This window comes from Heterocephalus glaber, unplaced genomic scaffold (genome assembly GCF_053883595.1).
Source record: "Heterocephalus glaber isolate CG9 unplaced genomic scaffold, H.glaber_assembly_v1.0 deba00001442, whole genome shotgun sequence".
NCBI classification, from domain to species: Eukaryota; Metazoa; Chordata; class Mammalia; order Rodentia; family Bathyergidae; genus Heterocephalus; species Heterocephalus glaber.
Genome location: NW_028258296.1, coordinates 45,593,348 through 45,613,665, shown reverse-complemented (window position 1 = coordinate 45,613,665; position 20,318 = coordinate 45,593,348). Strand labels below are relative to the sequence as shown.

The 20,318-nt window shown below is 37.5% G+C and overlaps 1 pseudogene; it reads right to left on the bottom strand.

The window, feature by feature from the left end:
• Positions 1 to 1,677: 1,677 nt before the first annotated feature.
• On the bottom strand, positions 1,678 to 3,614 carry LOC101720320 (lysine--tRNA ligase pseudogene; annotated as a pseudogene).
• Between the last annotated feature and the right edge of the window lie 16,704 nt (positions 3,615 to 20,318).

Here is a 20,318-nt window from a genome sequence, read left to right as displayed (position 1 = left end):
TCAGATTGTTCCATCTTGTTTTCCTTTGGGGTCGCTTTAGGTGATCTGGAAGTCTGGTTTTGAGACTTGTTTACATGTCTTCTCATTTTAACAGCCTGGAGGGGCCAGGGGTGTGTGCTGCTGGTGCGGCTCACCTCCTTGGCACTGGTGGTGGCTCTCCTCCTTAACTCTGGGGGTGGTGTTACAGAGGTCAAGAAGGCTCACCTCCTCGGTGCTGGGGGTGGCTCTTGTCCTTGTCACTGGAGCGGTGATATGGCAGTCCGGAAGGCCTCTCCTCAGTGCTGGTTGTGGCTCTACTCCAGAAACATACAAAATCTTAAACCTTTTAGATTATGGCCGTCTAGAGTCAGGTATGGAAAAGTGAAAAGTGGCTGTCTGTGCACTGGAGATCCATAGGGTCCAGTCAAAGTCCTGGAGTTCATTGTCATGTCCCATGTGAGTCCATATCAGGAGGGCAAAATGTCTGTGATGGAAGGCTGAGGGGTCTGCATGACAAGGCTGAAGAGTCTTTGCTGCAGGCTGAAGAGTCTGCATTATAATCTAGGAGACAATGTCCTAGCCGACTGGAGCTCCTCTGAAAAAACAGAAGTGAGGTGGGTTTCTTTTAATCTTAACCGAACAAAATCTGCAACCTCTTGTGCATGTCTCACTCATCAACATGATTGTTGCTGTGGCAGTGGCATATTCACTGCCTCCTAAACACTCTCCAATCTTGATATATCAAGCTTCTTCACACACTGTGTGGAGATTTAAATTCTGCAATGTATTTTTCAGTTTATTGTAATTTTTCCCCATTGGAATCTCTGTCTTTAGCCATGGAGGCAGTTTCAACTTTTCTCCTTTCTGGTGTTTTAAGTTTCCTTTATATTCATCGCAGTTGCTCTTGTCTGCAAGATCATCTGATACAAAATCCTGAAAGTCTGGTCCATTCTGTAAAAAATTCTTTTTTAAAAAAATCTGAAAAGGAAGTTAATGCTCTGAGTGGGTTGTATAAACATCTTCCAAACACCCAGGCACCAGGGTATGGGCTGCATTCCTGCAGCAGAGCTGTTTTTTTTTTTTTTGTACCAGGGATCAAACTCAGGACCTTGCAATTGTGAGGCAGTCAGTGGAACCACTGAGCTAAATCCCAGGCCCTGCTATTGATTTTTGAGTGCTGACTTTGTATCCAGCTATGCTACTGAATTTGGTTATTAAACCTAGAAATTTTTTGGTGGAGTTTTGGAGTCTTCTGTGTAGAGAATCATGTCATCTGCAAATAATGATAATTTAAATTCTTCCTTTTGTATCATTATTCTTTTTATTTTATTTTTTTAAATATATTTTTTGGTACAGGGGATCAAACTCCGAAGCTTGTGCTTGCCAGGCACGCATGGCACTGCTGAGATACATCTGTGGCCCAACTCCTTTTATTTCTCTTATCTAATTCCTCTGGCTAATACATCACAATTCCTGACTTGAAATTATACTACAGGGCTACTGTAATTTTTTTTTTAAAGAGACAAATGGTTTATTTGTTAGCAAGATGTAAAAAGAAATTCTTAATTCCTCTTCTCAATTCTGGTGGCTAAACTGATCTGTGGTGGTCAAATGGATGACTGCACACAAGAATTCTTCCAAGACTTGACCTTTTTGCAGAAATGCAGATGCCTGAGGTATACCAGTTGGAATTACTTTCTAGACTGAAATGCCAACCACTGTGGTTTCCATTGTGTCAGTGCTTGCTAAAGTCTTCTTCCTTGTTTTCTGCCTTCATGGCAGGAAACGGGAGTACTTCTTTGATGTTATTGGAGTCTATGAAAAACATGGTGATGTGGTCAATGCCCATGCTCCAGCCGGCCATGGGAGGCAGCCCATACTCCAGGGCAGTGCAGAAGTTTTCGTCTATGAACATGGCCTCATCATCATCAACACCCTTGGCCTTGGCCTGTTCTTCAAACAGCTGCTGCCGCATGGGATCATTCAGCTCAGTGTAGGCATTGCATACTTCCTTCTTTATGACAAAGAGCTCAAAGCACTCAGTCAGACCCTCTTTGGAGCAGTGCCATTTAGCTAATGGACTATCTGTGGGTGATCACAGATGAATGTAGGATTGATGCATACCACTTCCAAGAACTCTCCAACAACCTTATCAAGGAGACTGGGAGTGGTCCGAAATGGAGGGCATTCAACAGCTTTTGCTACACAGATATCATCAAGAATTTTTTGAGTTTCTTCAGTTTCAAAGAGGTTGGTTTCAGGCAGCTTCACCCCTAGGGCTTTCTCCAGCTCTTCCACCATGCTGATTCACTGTAAGGGTGGGGTGAAGTCAATCTCATAAGCTTGGCCCTCTGGACCATCTGGGTGGTAGGTGACCTTGTAACTGCCTGTAATGTTTTTCACCATTCCTGAAACCAACTTCTCTGTGATTTCCATAAGATCATGATAGTCTGCATAGGCCATGTAGAACTCAGGTGGTGAACTCAGGATTGTGAATCAAATCAATTCCTTCATTCCAGAACTGGCATCCAATTTCATAAACCTGGTCAGTGCCATTGACCACAAGCATCTTATGGTAGAGTTTTGGGGCAATTCTCATGTATAAGTTCATATCCAGCTCATTGTGGTACATGATGAAAGACTTGGCCACAGCTCCCCCTGGGATGATGTTCATCATGGGAGTTTCAATTTTGAGGAATCCCAGCTCATCCAAGAAACTTCTTATATATGTGATGATCTTAGAGCAGATGATAAATTTCTGCCTCACAAAGTCATTGAGTATCAGGTCCAAGTATCTCTGTCGATACCGTGTTTCCTTGTCTTTGAGGCCAAAGTGCCTCAAAAAAAAAAGCAGATGAGGTAACATATCCAGGCAGGGAGACAACAGTGTGATCTCATAGGGAATGATGCTTAGCTCACCCTTCTTGGTTTTCCCAGGATTCCCCAGACTGCCAATTATGTCTCCCCAATGCAGTTTGTTGTTGATACAAATAAATTCTTCCTCTGATTTATAATTCCTGGAATTAGCCACGACTTGTAACTTGACTCCCTCTCCTCTAAGGTCATAGAAGATGAGCTTCCCCCCAGAAGCTCTTTTGGCATGGATTCTACCTGCCATATTTAAGGTGATGTCAGTCCGGTGGTCCCCAGGCTGCAGGTGACTGAATTCTTGGATGAAGTGAGTGAGTGAGATGTCTACATGGGACTTGAATAGGTACAGATCCTCCCTACTGACCTTCAGCTGGTGGACTGCTTGACTTTGGATCTTGTAGTATTGATTTGGGTCCAGGCTTTCTTGTTCAGTACCCACACCATTGTCAGTAGTGTGATTAGTGGCAGCTGCAGTAACCTGGCTTAGTTGTTTCTCACTGAGCTCTTTTGCTTGGCCTCCTTCTCTGCCACTTTCTTCTTCACTTTAAGGCATCTTTTTAGCTCACTTCTTATATCAGAAAGTGCCTTGTCCTTGTGAAGCACTGTGAAAGGAGCAAGTTGACCCAGTTGAAGTTTGCTCTGACCCCATTCTGCCCAGGTTTGGTGCAGGGACCCCCTAACAACCCTTAGAGCAGCTTGTATCAACATGTCAGAACACCTGGGAGCTAACGATTATCACGACTTTTTGTTTGTTTCAGCTCACCATCTACATTCACCTCAGCCCCTTGCACCGTAGCTGTCTTTCTAAAGGCCTGATCTGAAACTTACCAGAGCTACTGTGATTAAAAACTGAATGGTACTGGCAAAAAAAAAAGACATGTGGATTATGGAACAGACTGGAAGATAAGGAAACACTCTCAAACACACTCAGCCACCTTATCTTTGACAAAGGGGCCAAACACATTCCCTGGAGGAAAAATAGCCTCTTTAATAAGTGGTGCTAGAAAAACTGGTTTTCTACATGCTGAAAACTAAAACTAGACCTATGTCTCTCACCATGCACTTAAACTAAAATAAAAATGGATCAAAAATATAAATATCAAAACAGAAACTGAATCTGCTGGAAGAGAGAATAGGTAGAACTCTTGAGGACATAGGGGTAGGCAAAGACTTTATGAACAAAACCCAGACTGCATGGGAAATAAAATAAAGAATCAATAACTGGGATCTCACCCTATTAAAAAGCTTTTGCACCACAAAAAAAATCACCAACAGAGTGAAGAGATAACCCACAGAGTGAGAAACAATTTTAACCAGTAGTCCCTCAGATAAAAGACTAATATCTAGAACATAGAAGGAATTGAAAAAATGAGACCCCCCCCAAATTTAAAGACCCAATCCAAAGGTGGGCATCTGAAATGAACAGACAATTCTTAGATGAAGAAAATAAATATATGAAAAATTGTTCAACATCACTGGTCACCCAAGAGATGCAAATTAAAACAATACTGAGATTCCATTTCACCCCAGAAAGAATCAACTAATCAAGAAATCAGCTAATATCGAGAAATCAACCAACAGCAAATGCTGGTGGGATGTGAGGAAAAAGGAACCTTTCTCCACTGTTGGGTGGAGTGCAAACTGGTACAACCAGTGTGGAAATCAGTGTGGAGATACCTCAAAAAATTAGGATTAGAGCCAGGCATGGTGGCACATGCCTGTAATCCCAGCACTCAGGAGGCTGACACAGGAGGATCACCATGAGTTCGAGGCCAGCCTGCAGTACATAGTGAGTTCAGGGCCAGCCTGAACTATAAAGAGAGAACCTGTCTCAAAAAACAAACAAAAAAATTAGGATTACAGGTTCAGTTTGACCCAGATATTCCCCTGCTGCATATCCCAAAAGAATTAAAAGCATCAGACTAGAATGATGTATGACACACCCATGTTTATAGCGATACAATTTGTAATAGTTAAATCTTGGAAATAATCCATATGCCCATCAATCAATGAATGGATAAAAAGTATATAGTTTTTTACACAATGGACTACTACTCAGCCATAAATAAAGACAAACAAGACATTTATAGCTAAATGGATGCACCTTGAGACTATACTCTTAAGTGAAATAAATTGGAAACACATGTAAATATCACACTGTGGTGTGAGAAACTGAAAGGTAAATAAGGACCAAAATGTATAATAGATACTGTGAAATAGGAAAAAATTACTCAAAAGGAAAGGGAAACTGTAAAAGGGGAAGGGAAAAGGAAAGGAAAAGAAAAAATGGAAAAAATGGCAACAACACTTTTATAAATAAGGAGAGGAGGGAGGTGAAAGGGAGAGGAGGGTATTGGAAGAAAAAGAGGCATGAAGATATACCATGTACAGGCACAAATTTCCTTTGATAATGTGATCATTATGTATTTTTAAATTGTACCAATAAAATCAATTTTTAAAAAATAAAATTATGGTGTAAGGGATCACTAGTAAAAGTATTTGATTCTGGCACTAGCAAAGTCATTTTGTCCAATATTTTTACTTAAGAAATATAAAACTTTTTTATAGTGTACTTGGGCTGTAATTAGCACTGCTGTATATTGACACACCAGTTTGCTTTTGTTCCAGTCAAAAGGTCTAGGAAGATCAGGTGACTCCATTTTGTATCTCTGAAAGTGTGGGACCTTGTGACACCAGTGTAATGTTATGATCATTCTGAGTCTTCACTAGAACCACATCTAATGTCCATATTTTTGCCCCACATCCCAAGTCAGTGTAGCCTTTTTCTAACATATACCTCAAAAACTCTTCCAGCCTGTAATCATTACCCAATTTCCAAATTACTTCCTCATTTTTAGGTATTTGTTATAACAGCACCTCACTCCAAGTACCAAATCTGTATTAGCCAGACATCTCCAGGGAAACAAAATAAATAGGAAATTACATAGAGAGGGATTAGATATAGATATAGATATTTATTATGAGGAATTGGCTCACATGATTACTGAGGTTAGTATGCTTAAAATCTGCAGAGCTTCAGACTTTGAGAGACTTTCAGAGTTTGAGTCTGAAGGACCAAAACTGCTGTACAGCTATGAAGAGCCTGTGTCTTAGTTTGACCTCAAAAATTTGCATGTAGCTGTAGAACCAGGAAGATCTTAGTGTCTAGTTCACTGTCTATCAGGCAGAAAGAACAAGTGGTCCAGTTTGAAGGCCATGAGGACTGTCAAGTTTTCAATTTAGTCAGGCCTTCTGCTGATTGGATAAGACCTATGGCTATTTTGGAGGGCAATCTGCCATACTGTTGGTCTTACTAAAAAAATTTTCATGGAAATATATGGAATAATTTTTAAACAGCTGTCTTGGCACTCCATAGTCTAGTGAAGTTGACACATAAAATTAATCATCATAAATAGTAGTGAGAATAAAATTTGTGAATATTCAAAATAATATTAAATATTATAAAATACTTAGAAATACACAAAACATACACAGGAACTATAAACTGAAAACTATAAAACACTGAAGAAAAAAAATTGAAAATGTCTCAGTAAAATAAAATATATACTATGTTCATAGATTAAAGGATTCAATATTATTTAAAAACTAAACTTGAAACTCCACATCATACTTATTAAAAGCACAACAGAAGTTTTTATTTTTGTAGTGGAAAAGAGATTCATTCTAAATTGTATATGGAAAAGTAAAACACATATAATAGTGAAAACAAAATAGGAAAAGAAAGCATGGTTGGCAGACATGTTTCATGACTTTAAGATATCATAATGTCATAATGACAATGATATTGTGCAACAATGTTGACTTAATGATAGACATAGATCACTGGAACATGAGAGAGAATCCATAAATAGACACTAATAGGAATTGCCTTGAATCTGTAGATCACTTTTGTGGAATGGACACTTTAGCTATTAATTCTCTCAATCAAATTTTGAAATATTATTAATTTTCTTATTCTTAAAATTCATTCTTCAGTGTCTTATAATTTCCATTGTAGATGTCTTTTACCTCCCTAGATATATTTACTCCTAAGTATTTTATTTTTATGAGACTATTGGGAATGGGATTATTTTCCTGATTTTTTTCTCACCAAACTTATTACTGATTTATGGAAAAATTACTGATTTTTGAATAATGATTTTGTATTCTCTACTTTGCTGAATTTGTTTAATAGTTCTGAGAGTTATCTCAAGGTGTCTTTAGGGTTTTATAAGTATAGAGTCATAGCATCTGCAACAGGGATAATTTGAGTTCTTTTTTTTGTGTGTGGTACCAGGGGTTGAACTCAGGAGCTTGCACTTGTGAGGCAGGCATGGTGCCACTGAGCTAAATCCCCAGCTCGATAATTTGAGTTCTTAGTTTACTATTTATACCACTTAATTTTTTTCTCTTCCCAATACTATGGCTATAATTTCAAGGATTAGGCTATATAACTGTCATGAGAGTAGACATACTTGTCTTCTTCTGGATTTTAGAGGAAATGTTTTCAATTTTTCCCCATTCAGTGTCATGAAGTTTTACACTGTCCATCTCAGTCCTACCTGGAACACAGATCATCCTTTTGTCCAGTGTGTCTGCCCTGTATTTACTACTCATACATTAGTAACATCATAGCCTTCTTTGTTATCAGATGGATTGTTGTGGTATTGCAGTGTTTGTGTTCAAGTAATTTTTTATTTTATGTAATAATAATCTCAAAGTTCATGAACAATGATGCTGGCAATTTGAACATACTAAAGAAGATATAAAGCACTTACTTTAAATTTAAAAATGAAAGAAAAATTTTATGCCATGCATATATGTCTATGTGTATGTGAGAGAGTAACAGAAAGGGAAGCAAAGAGATCATGTTCACATAACTTTTATTATGGTATATTGTTATAACTTATTAGTTTTTTTTTATTAATCTCTTACTGTTTTAAATTTTTAGTTAATCATGGGTATATATGTATAGGAAAATGTGTATTACATAGAGTGCTTGGCACTATGTGCAGTTTCAAACATTCTCTAGTGGTTGGAGAAAATATTCCATTGGCTGAAAGCCTTCAAAAGTTATTGAAAACAATGTCTACATACCCAAGAATCTCAATAAATTTAAAAATACAATATTTAAATGGAATAAATAAAAAGAGATTTACTAACAAATATGAAAATGCTTAAAGTCAAAGACAAGGAGAAAATCTTGAAAATATTTTAAAAAGCCATTACTTACAAGGTAATTACCATAAAAAAACTGACTTCTTACCAGAAACAATGGGTTCAAAAAACACTGAGACCACATATTCTATGTAGTCAAAGAAGAAAAATACTAAATATTCCATATCTTGCAGAACTATAGTAAAGAAATGAAAGCAAAATACTTTCCCAGATAAATAAAAAGAGCATTGGTTGCTAGCAGACCTCAAATGAAACTACAGGAAGTTCTTCAATCTCAAAAAGCAGATACTACAGGTAAAGGTAATATTGTAAATATAAAAGACAATATAAGGCCTATGCTGTATTACAATTTTTTCTTAATTTTTATTGTTTGCTTTACAACATATAGAAAAGCAATATACATATAATTGCCAATAATAATCCTGAGTAGGTGGTGTAAGTGAAGCTGACTTGGGCTAATATCAAGTAATTATAATAATGTATACTGGGGTATGTAAAATATGTGAAATTAATGGAATATTTAACATGTATATATATATATATGTCCACAAAAAATAAAATAATGCTACATAAGATATATATTTATATTTGTATGTGTTGCATTATAAACAATGTAGCATTGTAGTTAGTATATAATAGATAAATTATATATAATGTAGGACTGAAATTAAACTAGTATAAAGCTGAAGTTGATCATAATAAGTTGAGGTGATTATGATATATCCTGGATCAACCACTAAAATATTCTTCAAGTAGTTAAAAACTCATTAAAGAGTTGAGACCAGCAGTGAAGTGTGACCTCTCTGGGACCTGGAGTCAAGACAGCTGAAAGAACAATTTGGTTAAAAAAAAATGAGGTGAATCTCTGGGAATTAGGGAGGTGCTGATAGGAAGACTAGAAACTACAGATGAGCTGGAGAGGTGAAGCACAGAACCAAGACAGGACTGTAGTCATTAAAAGGCTCACCTCAGGTCCTGAGGAAGAGAACTTGCCTCCACTGATTCAGGGTAAGCCCAGAGGGTTGGTGGCTCCAAGGACAGATAGCAGATTGGGCTCACAGCAATGACTCTAAGTGAAACCCATGCTATTATACAGTGCAAAAACAGCATGGCATTTTTCTCTAAAGTGATTCTTTGGCAAGGGAGGCCAAGTTGGCAAGGAAGCCCAGGGCAGTGCCCACCATATCTGAGAGGATGTAATGAGGTGTCATCTTGGGAAGGAGTTGTTTGAACAGAACCACAGAGTAACTGCACAGCAGCTATACTCCAGAGTTTCAGGTGTCATCCTGCCACAGATCTAGGTGGGAGATAGCCATGGGAAAGTGCTATGGAGTGGGAACAAGCTGGACATAAACTCCCTGAGAAATTTAAGTTTGACCAGGAGGGACATGATGACCACACCCTCTATTGTATGAAGACAGGCCCAGAGTGTGGCTTTCAGAGGAAGCTGGGTCTGAAAGTGATGGCATTAAGTCAAGTATCCTGTTAGATTTCCAGTTCACTGCCTTCATCAGGAACAGAGATCATGGGTCTGTTTGCTTTCCTCACCTACCAATGTGAACAAGGATACGCCTTGGCTTGGACAGTTGCCACAGCCTATTGTGTATGGTCAGAGGGGCCTCTGGAGCAGAGCAGGGGGACACCTCAGAAATGCACAGGCTGCAGAGCTAAGCAGAAATACCATGACATGGGGTACACAAAGGGAAGATGGAAAAATGGGAATTACTAGAGTGACTACAGCCTTAAGGAAGACATCATGACTGCCTAGGGGGGGAAAAGGCTGAATCTAGCATTCACACACAAAAACACAAGTGTAAAAACAAAACAGGTATGAGCAGTGACTTGCTATCTATATGCCATAACCATGATCCAGCCAGCTACCAAAAGCCCTATCTATGAGCTCATGAATATTTGGTAGGTCATATAGATACAAGCCATAAAAAATATCAATCTGTTTTCTGTGACTAAGACTGGTACATTACTGAATCATATCATGTCAATATACAGTTTGTCTTTGACTCTATTATTGTGGCTGATTATTGTTGCTATTTCTAGGCTAGCATAGTTGCTCCTATCAATTGGTTCTCTCTTCTGGCCAATACTTGGATTGTCTGTGTCACTAACAATACTGTGGTATGCTGCCAGAGAATGGAGTGCTGGGTCAATTATATTGCATCCTCCCCTCCAAGATCAACAGAGAGAGTTAGATTTTGGGACACAGGCAAAGGCCTCTATTTAGCCATGACCACAGTGCATCACTGAAAAGCAGACTAACTAAAGAGATCTCCATAACAACAAAATTTTTCCAATGTATTCAACTCCCAAACCTCAACACACACACAAACACACACAAAACAGTAGAAACATGTGAAGAAAAGGCAAGAAAATGCCTCCATAGTCTAACTCCACCAAAGCAGATCCATGGAGCACTGATGAGGAGAATATCAGAACTATAAGGCATTGATGAGGAAGAAGTGAAGGCCACACAGATAAATTATTCAAAATGACAAACAGGTCAATAAAAAAACATCAATAAAGTGCTCAGTGAGCTCACAGAAGCTATAATTAAACAGATAATAAACAAAATAGTCAATCAGTTTAAAGAAGACATTAACAGAAAACTAGATGAATTAGACAAAATGATACAAAACACGAATGATCACTTTTTCAAAGAACTGGAGACCACAAAAATATACTAAACAGAAATCCTGGAAATTAAAATTTTTATTAAAACTATGGCAACAGAAGTGGTTGCTATAAGGACACAATGTCAGAACTGGAAGATAGGGTTGGTGCCAGTGACCATATATTCAGAGATATCTTACAAACTACAAGAAAACATGAAAAATGGATCCAACAGCTGCTATATAACCCCCAAAAGACTAAAAGACTAATCTAAGATTAATTGGAGTTAGTAAAACATCTAAAGATAGCATAAATGGGATTTTTACAAAACCTGTTTACAGAAAGAATACTAGGAAACTTTCCATGCATAGAGAAAGAATTTAACATATAGATAATTGAAGCATATAGAAGCCCAAATAGGCATGATGAGAAAAAAAATCCATGACACATAACAGTCAAAATCCTAGAATTCAATCCAACTGTCAGAATCTTAAAGGTTGTTAGGGAAAAGCAGTGAATTATTTTAAAGGTAAAACCATTGAAATTACAGCAGACTTCTCAACACAATACTTAAGGCCATGAGAGTTTGGAGTGAAGTGTTTGTTTCTAAATCCCTAGAATAAAACAACCCCCAGTCAAGATTTATATATCCTGACAAGGTGTCTTTTAAAACTGATGATCACATAAGGTATTTCCATAACAAAAAGCACCTCAAAAATTTATGATCACCAAACTAACATTTCAAAACATTTTAAAGGTTATCTTATAGACAAGTAAACCAATAATGACAAAAATTCTAATAGAATAAATATACTATACAGATTGAGTAGGTAACGAGAAAGAGAAAAAGGGGAATAAGCAACTAGAAAATGATCTAATGCCAGGAATTAATCAATACATTTCAGTAATAACTATCAGTGTGAATGGTCTCAATTCTCCAATCAAAAGACACAGATTGGCAGAATGAATTGAAAATCAAAAACTAGCTTTATGGTATATACAATAAACATATTTAATCCAAAAAGACATTCAGAGACTAAAAATAAAAGGATGGAAAACAATATTCCATGCAATGGGAGCTCACAAGTACGTATGATTAGCTATCCTATTTTCAAAATACACTTCAAGCCAAAACTGATCAAAAGAGCAAATAAGTTCATTACATATTGGTTAAGGGAATGATTCCATAGGAAGAGATAAAAATTATAATACATACGCACCAAATTCTGGTGCACTGAACTTCATAACACAAACACTACTGAATGCAAAATATCATATAAACATCAATATAATTATAATGCAGGACGTCAATACCCCATTGTCAGAAATAGGTCAAGTAGACAAAATATCAACAAGAAACATCACAGTTAAACAAAGCTTTTGAACAAACGGACTTTATAAATAAAAAGTGTTCCACCCAATAACAACAAAATATACATTTTTCTTAGCTTCGTGTGGTACTTTCTCTAAAACAGATCACATACTAGCGCATAAAGCATGCTTAAGTAAATGCAAAAGAATTGAAATTATATGCATTATCCCATGTATATTATCAGATCACAGCACAATAAAACTTGGAATCAATGGCAAAATAAACCACAGGAAATATGCAAATACATGTAAATTGAACAATACACATTTGAATAATCAATGAGTCACAGAAGAAACCAAGGGAGGAATTATACAGTTCCTAGAATCAAATAACCATGTGGCTACAACAAAACAGAACCTATGGGACACAATGAAAACAGTCCTAATAGGAAAGTTTATAGTTGTGAACACCCACATCAGAAAAACAGTGAGTCAAAATAAATAACCTAATGATAAACCTAAAGGTCATAGAAAAACAAGAATAATCAAAATCCAAAGCTAGTACACAGAAGAAAATTATAAACATCAGAGCAGAAATTAATGGAGCCAAGACTTTGAAATTTATAAAAAATCAATGAATTAAAGAGGTTATTCTTTGATAGAATAAAACAAATAGACAAACCCTAGTCAATCTTACCTAAAAAAGAAAGACCCAAATCAATGCAATTAGGAATAAAAAAATGTGAAATCACAACAGACATTGCTAAAATCCAAAAGATAAGTAACTACATTGAAAATCTGTACTCTGATAAATTTGAAAAGCCAGAAGAAATGGATAGATTGAGATAAATATAAACTATGAAAACTGAAAAGAAGATATACAAACTCTGAATAATCTATAACAGAAAATGAAATTGAAGAAGTAATAAAACTCCTACCAACTACAAAAACAAAACAACATGATATTGTCACCACTGAATTCTATAAAAACTTCAGGAAAGATCTACTTTACTGCCAAGAACCTTCCATCTCTTTAAAGAAATTGAAAGGGAAAGACTATTCCCTAAAGCATTTCTGGAAGCTACCATTGCACTGATTTAAAAATCAGACAAGGAGCCAAAAAAGAGAATTGCAGCACATGCATTTAATCAACATAGATGCAAAAATCCCCAACAAGATACTGGCAAATAGAATGCAACAAATAATCAAAAAGATCACACATCCTGAGCAAGTAGGCTTCATCCCAGTGATGCAAGGATGAATCAACATATGCAAATCAACACATGTAATACATCACTTAAACAGAAACAAAAGACATAATTGTATCAATGAGACAGAAAAAGCTTTTTGACAAATTTCAACATCAATACATGATTTAAAACCCTGAAGAAATAGGCAGAAATGCACCTTATCTCAATCTGATAAAATCCATTTATGACAAACCTGCCATCAATATTATATTAAATGAGGAAAAATTAAAAACCTTCCTCTAAAATCAGAAAATATCCAGTATCACCACTCCTATTCAATATAGCTCTCAAAACATTAGCCAGAGCTATCAAGTAAGAGAAAGAAATAAAGACATAGGTATAGGAAAGAAAGTAAAATTGTCAGTATATGCAGATGACATAATTTTCTATATAGAAGACCCAAAAAATTTAACCAAAACTCCTAGAATTAATAACTAAATTCTGCAATGTAGCAGGACACAAAATCAACACACAAAATTGTAACATTTTTGTATATCAATAGTGACCTCATCAAGAAAGAAATCAGGAATATAATACCATGCACAATAGTTTTAGAAAATTAAATAATTGGGAATTAACCTAAGCAAGGAAGTAAAAACCCTCCAGAACAAGAACTACAATATTTTGGAAAAGGAGATTGAAGAGATCATCAGAAAATGGAAAGATATCCCCTGTTCCTGTATAGACAGAACAAATATTGTCAAAATAGCCACACTTCCAAAAATGATATACAGATTTTATTCACTCTCAATGAAAATATCAACAACATTCCTTATCTGCAAATAATTCTAAAATTCATATAGAACCAGAAGTGATCCAGAATAGCAAAAGCAATCCATGACAAGAGCCAACCAGGAAGCTTCACAATCCCAGCTTCAAGCTATATTATAATACTACAGTGATAAAAACAGCATGGTACAGACACAAAAACAGACTTATGGACCAATGGAGATGAATAGAGGATACAGGGAAAAAAAGGCATATTCAGCAATCTTATTTTTTATAAAGAGGTCAAAAATATCCACCAGAGGAGAGATAGGCTATTTAACAAATTCTGCTGGGAAAACTGGCAATCCACTTGGAGAAGACTGAATCTAGATTCATATCTCTCACTATATATTAAACTAAAATCAAAGTGAATCAAACAGGTAAATATTAAAACAGAAACACTGAACTGGACATAGTGACACATGCCTATAATTCTAGCACTTAGGAGGATGAGGCAGGAGGATTGCCACAAGTTTGAGGCCAGCCTGATCTACTTAGTAAGTTCATGGCCAGCCTGAACTATATACATAGCAGGACCCTGTCTCAAACAGCAGTAGCAACAACAACAACAAAACACTATGCTGATAAATTCTGTAAAATTCTTGACATAGGCACAGGCAAGTACTTTCTGAACTTAACCCCAATTGCATAAGAAATAACATCAGGAATCAACAAATTGGATCATATCAAGTTAAACTGTTTTTGTGCAGTAGAGAAAATGACCACAGAGTGAAGAGATGACCTACAAAACCAAAAGAAATTTACTTGGGATATACACCATAGACAGAGGACTAGTATCTAGAATATATTAAAAACTCAAACAAATTAGACCCAATAAAAAAACTGAGGAACTTAAATGAATAGACACTTCCCAGAAGAAGTACAAATGACCAATAAATACATGAAAAAAGTTCAACATCTCTGGCCACTAAAGAAATGCAAATTAAAGCAGAACTGAGACTCCATCTTCCTCCAGAAAGAACAGCTAAAATCAAGAAACCAAATAATAAGAAATGCTGGTGGGGCTGCAGGGAAAAAGTAATTCTTCTCAATTATTGATAGGAATATAAACTAATACAACCACTATGGAAATCAACATGGAGCTTTATCAAAAACTAAAACTAGAAGTTCCATTCAACCCAGCTATTCCATTTTTAGAAATCTTCATAAAAGAGTTAAATTTTTCATATTACAATGATAAATGCATACCCATATTTACAGCACAACTCCTAAATGCTAAATTCTAGAACTGACCGATATGCTTATTGTGTTAGTTACTTTTCTCTTGATGCTGAGACCAAATACTTGACACCCAGAGTTAAAGGGGAAGGGTTTATTTAGCTCACAGTTTGTAGAGGTTTCATGCCATAATCAGTTGGTTCCAAGGCAGGGTGGCAGCTGAAAAATTCAAGTCCAAAGTCTCCTCTGAGATTTAAGGCAAACTTTAAGCTGCAAGCCTCTGTATAAATGAAAAGAAATTCAAATACTTCCAGCATTTAATGGCACAAGATAAATATTTCCATTCCAAAAGTTACAAATAGAAGGATGCAAAGAAATGGGACCAAAGCAAATCCAAAATCCAGCAGAGCAAACATTAAATTCCATAGTTCTACTTCCAGCATCCCCAGAAATCTTTGGCACACTGTAAACCTCAGAGGGCTTGGGTGGCTCTACCCTTATGGTTCTGCAGATAGTTAAGCTCCCTCAGCTTCTCTTTTGTGCCAGTTCTGCTCCCTCTTTGCAGCTTTCCTCAGACAATCCATGCTCCTGGCTTCTCCAAAGTTCTGGGGTCTCCACTGCACCTTTGGTTTCACACACAGATTTACATACTGCCTTCTCAGGGGCACACTGCCTGGTTTCCCAGGCTTTCTTCTGAAATCTGGGTGGAAGCCTTCCTGATATCACAACTCTTCCATTCTGGATGCACCTAAAACCAGTGCCACACAAATGATACCAAGGTCTGCTGCCAGTTGGAGCAGTAGCCAGTCTTCCTTCTCTGCTGGTTGTCAGGATTGAGTGCCAGAATCACTGAACATTCTGAATCCAATCTCAAGGAACAAATTTTTTAGCCTGCCACTATTCTGGAACATAGTGCTCTGGGGCTTTCTTCTCAAAGCAGTTTTTCACTTTTGCAACTTTGAAGCTGCAAAGGGTAGAGTCTTGCTGCTTCTTGTGATGCCCTCAGGCCATCTTTTCTATTATCCTGTTGCTTCTCAGCAATCAAGATCTCTTCTGCTCTATCTTTACAGTCTAAAGCTTTACTGGAGCTTCCTTTCTGGCCAAACTCACAACATTTTAAATCATTCTGCTGGGTTCTTTGCTCTTGATTCTCAACATAGATTTAACTAAAACAAACCCCAACAGCAGTCATGCCATGGCCTTAACATTAGACTGCCTTGAAATTCCTTCTGTGAAATTAATGAGTCCACTGCCCTTAAACTCAGTCTCGGGCAGTCTCTGGACATGAGCAAAATGTAGACAAATTTCTGCCAAGCCATGACACACATCATCTGGAGTCCAACAGCCAATGCAGTACTTCCAAGCACAAACCTCCTGAGCTGTCTTTACTGGCTTTCTGGTCTTCTGAGCTCTGACCAGAACTTCCCATACAGAACAGCCTAAGGCATTCTGTCTCTACTTCTTCAGCCAGCATCTCTGAATCTTTCTTACCTCTTCCTCTTTCTACAAGCGAGTTCCAAAGATTTTGAGCCACATGACAACTAATGTCACAGTAACAACCCCACTTCTCTGGTACCACATTTCTTAGTTACTTTTCTCTTATTGATGAGACAAAACACCTGACACCCCAGGTTAAAGGAGGGAAGTTTTATTTAGCTTATGGTTTGTAGTGGTTTCAGTCCATAATCAGCAAGCTCCAAGGCAGGGATGGCAAACAGGCATCACAGAAGAAAAACAACACGGTGTATACAAAGTACCAAAAGCAACACAGGATCTTAAATTAACAGTGTCTTTCTGACCCTTTTATCTTATTCGGACTACCTAGGGCAGGTAGCACTCATGCCCTTAATCCTAGTGCCCTTTGGCCTAGCCTCACCATGAATAAAACATATAGTCTAGATTCAGCCACCTCTGAAAAAGCATCAGGCTTTGGGGGAACATCTAAACACAAGCCATAATACTTATCAACAAGTGAATGGAAACAAAATGTGATACTTATACACAGTGGAGTACTACTCTGCCATAAACTTGTGATAAACTTGTGTCATTTGTAGAACAATGGATGCACCTTGAGAGCATAACATTAAGTGAAAAATGTCAGGCACACAAGCTTATACATCACATGATTTCTCTTATATGAGAAACCTAAAATATTAAAAAAAGCAAAATAAAATATAGATAGTGGGAAATTAGGAAGTGGGCCTTTTGCAAATAGGAAGACCACAAAGAGATGGAGGGGGGATATGTATGCTTATAAAACACCCCAGCCAATAACAAAAAATTATAGGATACATTTCTAGTCCACAGTCAACATCCTTTAAGATATAATATGTACTGGTAATATAGCAAACAGTATATTTGTAGGAATAGAAATAACAGGTAGTATGTTCTTCAACCATAATGTAACACAATTTGAAATCAATAATGGGAAAACTTACAAATATGTGGAAATTAAGCAATGCAAACATGGATTCAACATGGCTGAATAGAGGAGGAGTCACATTTCAGATAGAGAAAATAAGCTAAAAGTACAGGTAATTGGAAGAAAGGGAGGGACATACATCCAATGCCAAACTCAATCTGAAACAAGACTTGAGGATCAAACAAAACACAGGCATAGAAGTTTATAAAATGGTGAAGCAGTCCAACAGGGCTGCTAGTGAGACCTCCAGTTGCACGCAGCACAGGAACCGCCATTCAGGGAAGTTTCCAAAGAGCTGATGGAACCCTAACAGCATGGCAGAGTCAAGCTACCCAGGATAGACTTTGGTTATATGGCCCCTTTCCTCTTTTGCCATCCTCCCAACAGAGGATGTTGCATCCTGACAGCATATTTCACTGGCATACACCAGGGGAGAGTGACCAGGTAGCTGCTCCCTCTCTGTTGGTTCCCCGGTTTATTCTCAGGCTATGAGGTGATAACAAACAACATCTGAGTTGGGAGTTATCAATATTAGGCTCTTGTGCCCAGCTCATGGCATGAGAGAGAAGCATTGAACCTACAGGGACACATGGAGAGTGAGCAAGGCCAGAGCCCTCCAGGGAGAAACACATCAGAGGACTAGAGTGGTAAATGCTGCACACTGAAGTAGTTAATTGGAACCTGCAGAGAAAGTATGGGGAGGGGTCAAAGTGAAAACATTCCCCCCTCCTACTCCAGTGGAATGAGAAAGGAAAGACACATCCATGGAGTGGAACAGAAAAGTTTGCACATGGGCTAGGAAGGGTCAACTGAACAGAAGACTCATAGCAGCCATGGGCTGTCTTTGTCTCAGGGCCCCCGGGGTTGAAATCCCACAGCAACTGGGTGAGCAACCATTATGGAGGCATACAGGGTAAGGAGACTTGGACAGGTTGCTGAGGGACATCCAGAGTGTTGCCAGCTGAAGACTCAAGCACCAGCTCCCACAGGTGGAGGCCAAGATCAGCTTGCAAGTCTGTTGATCTGAAAGAACAGAGTTAGTGTCCCCCTCTAACACCACTGATCTGCACTCAGCATTAATCCTACTACAGACTTGTTGATGTTGCCCAGAACAGATTGGGGCTTTGAATTAGATACTACTACAGGACTGTGGACACCAGAGGATAACCATAGGCTTCAGGTCAAAGAAATTTCTTCTTCTTTTTTTTGACTGGTTATTTTTGTTGTTTGTTTTGCTTTGATTTGGTTGTGTTTTTTTCTTTCTCCATTGTCTTCTTTATTTTTGAATTTTTTTCATGTGAGTGAACATTGTCTTTGGTTTTTCTGGTTTGCTTTGATCTTCTTTTGCTTTCCCCTTCATTCTGTCTCTCCTGTCTTCTTTTCCAACTTCCCAAAGCTTGGGTGATCTTCCTCTGCTCTTCAGCCCTGCTTCTAATATTTTTTACTTCATTTATTTCTTTATTTTTCCCCTTATCCCTCTTAACCCCACTCCCCACTCTACTAAGTTAAAATCCACTGTATGTAAGTTGGTACTGGATTTTGTTTATAAGAACAAATCTTGTTGTTATAGTTAAAGTTACCAAGTTTATAGTTACCACTGTTTGACAGTTTCTAGGCTGTGCTTGCTGTTATTGTTATTGCTAATTGTACTACTTTAGCCATGATGTCATACCTATAGTGACCAGTTGTTCTTCCTTGTCTGCCAACACCATGATTGTGTGGTGTCATAAACATTACCACAGGCCAGTACCAAAGAGTTTGGTGCTGGGCCAAATATCAACTTCTCATCCCTAGTAATTTGGGAAGGTAGGCTTTTGGGACAAATTCAAAGATCAAGAGCCAGCTACACCTACAAGACATCTCTGAGGAACAGCCATCTGTGAAGGAGGCCTTGATACTAGTGCTAAAGCTACCTACCATAAGCTATTTACAAGCATGAACACAGGAAAAAAATTTTAAAAATAGAAAATAACATCACATCCTATTTCTCGCTTTGCCAAATTTTTCTTTCTTTCCTTCCATTCACAGAAAACTTGTCTTTAACAAGCTTACTGTATACCAAAGTCTATCTTAAGATTCTGCTTCCCAGTAACTCAAGTTGTGATACTGAGTCTTATTTATTAGGAGTGGTGATGGATGTAAGAAGCCAGACTGCAAAAAATAAGAAGAATAAGAAATGAACAGTAAGCAATAAAATATAACAAGCAAGAATGGACAATTCTTTCAAGTTAGTTCACTTTTGGAGATTGCAGGATTAGCAGAACTAAACATTAGAGACTCACCACTCTGTCCCCTTGTTGGTATGGGAGATAGAAGCTAGACACAAAATTATAGACACAAAATGCTTTGTAATTGAAATAACCTTTCATAGAGTGAACATAAGTTAGAAAGAATCACTCCCTGTTAACACAGTAGGACAGAATTCTTCAATCAATACTACCTCATTAAAGAGTTAGGGGAATGAGTAACAACATTTTTTGGAGGGGGTTCCAGGAGCATCGAACTCAGGACCTTGCAAGGCAGGCACCAGAACCACTGAGCTAAATCTCCAGCCCAAGTAATAACATTTTTAAAAGACCAAAATAACCTTCAGTTGGCTACCTTACATCAACCAAACTTTGAACAGCATGAGTCTGCTTAAATAGGCATTGCCTATATCAGATAAAACTGGACACTATTTGAAACTACCCACACAGCTTTCCAGCTCCAACTCAACACAATTTCTACCCTATAAC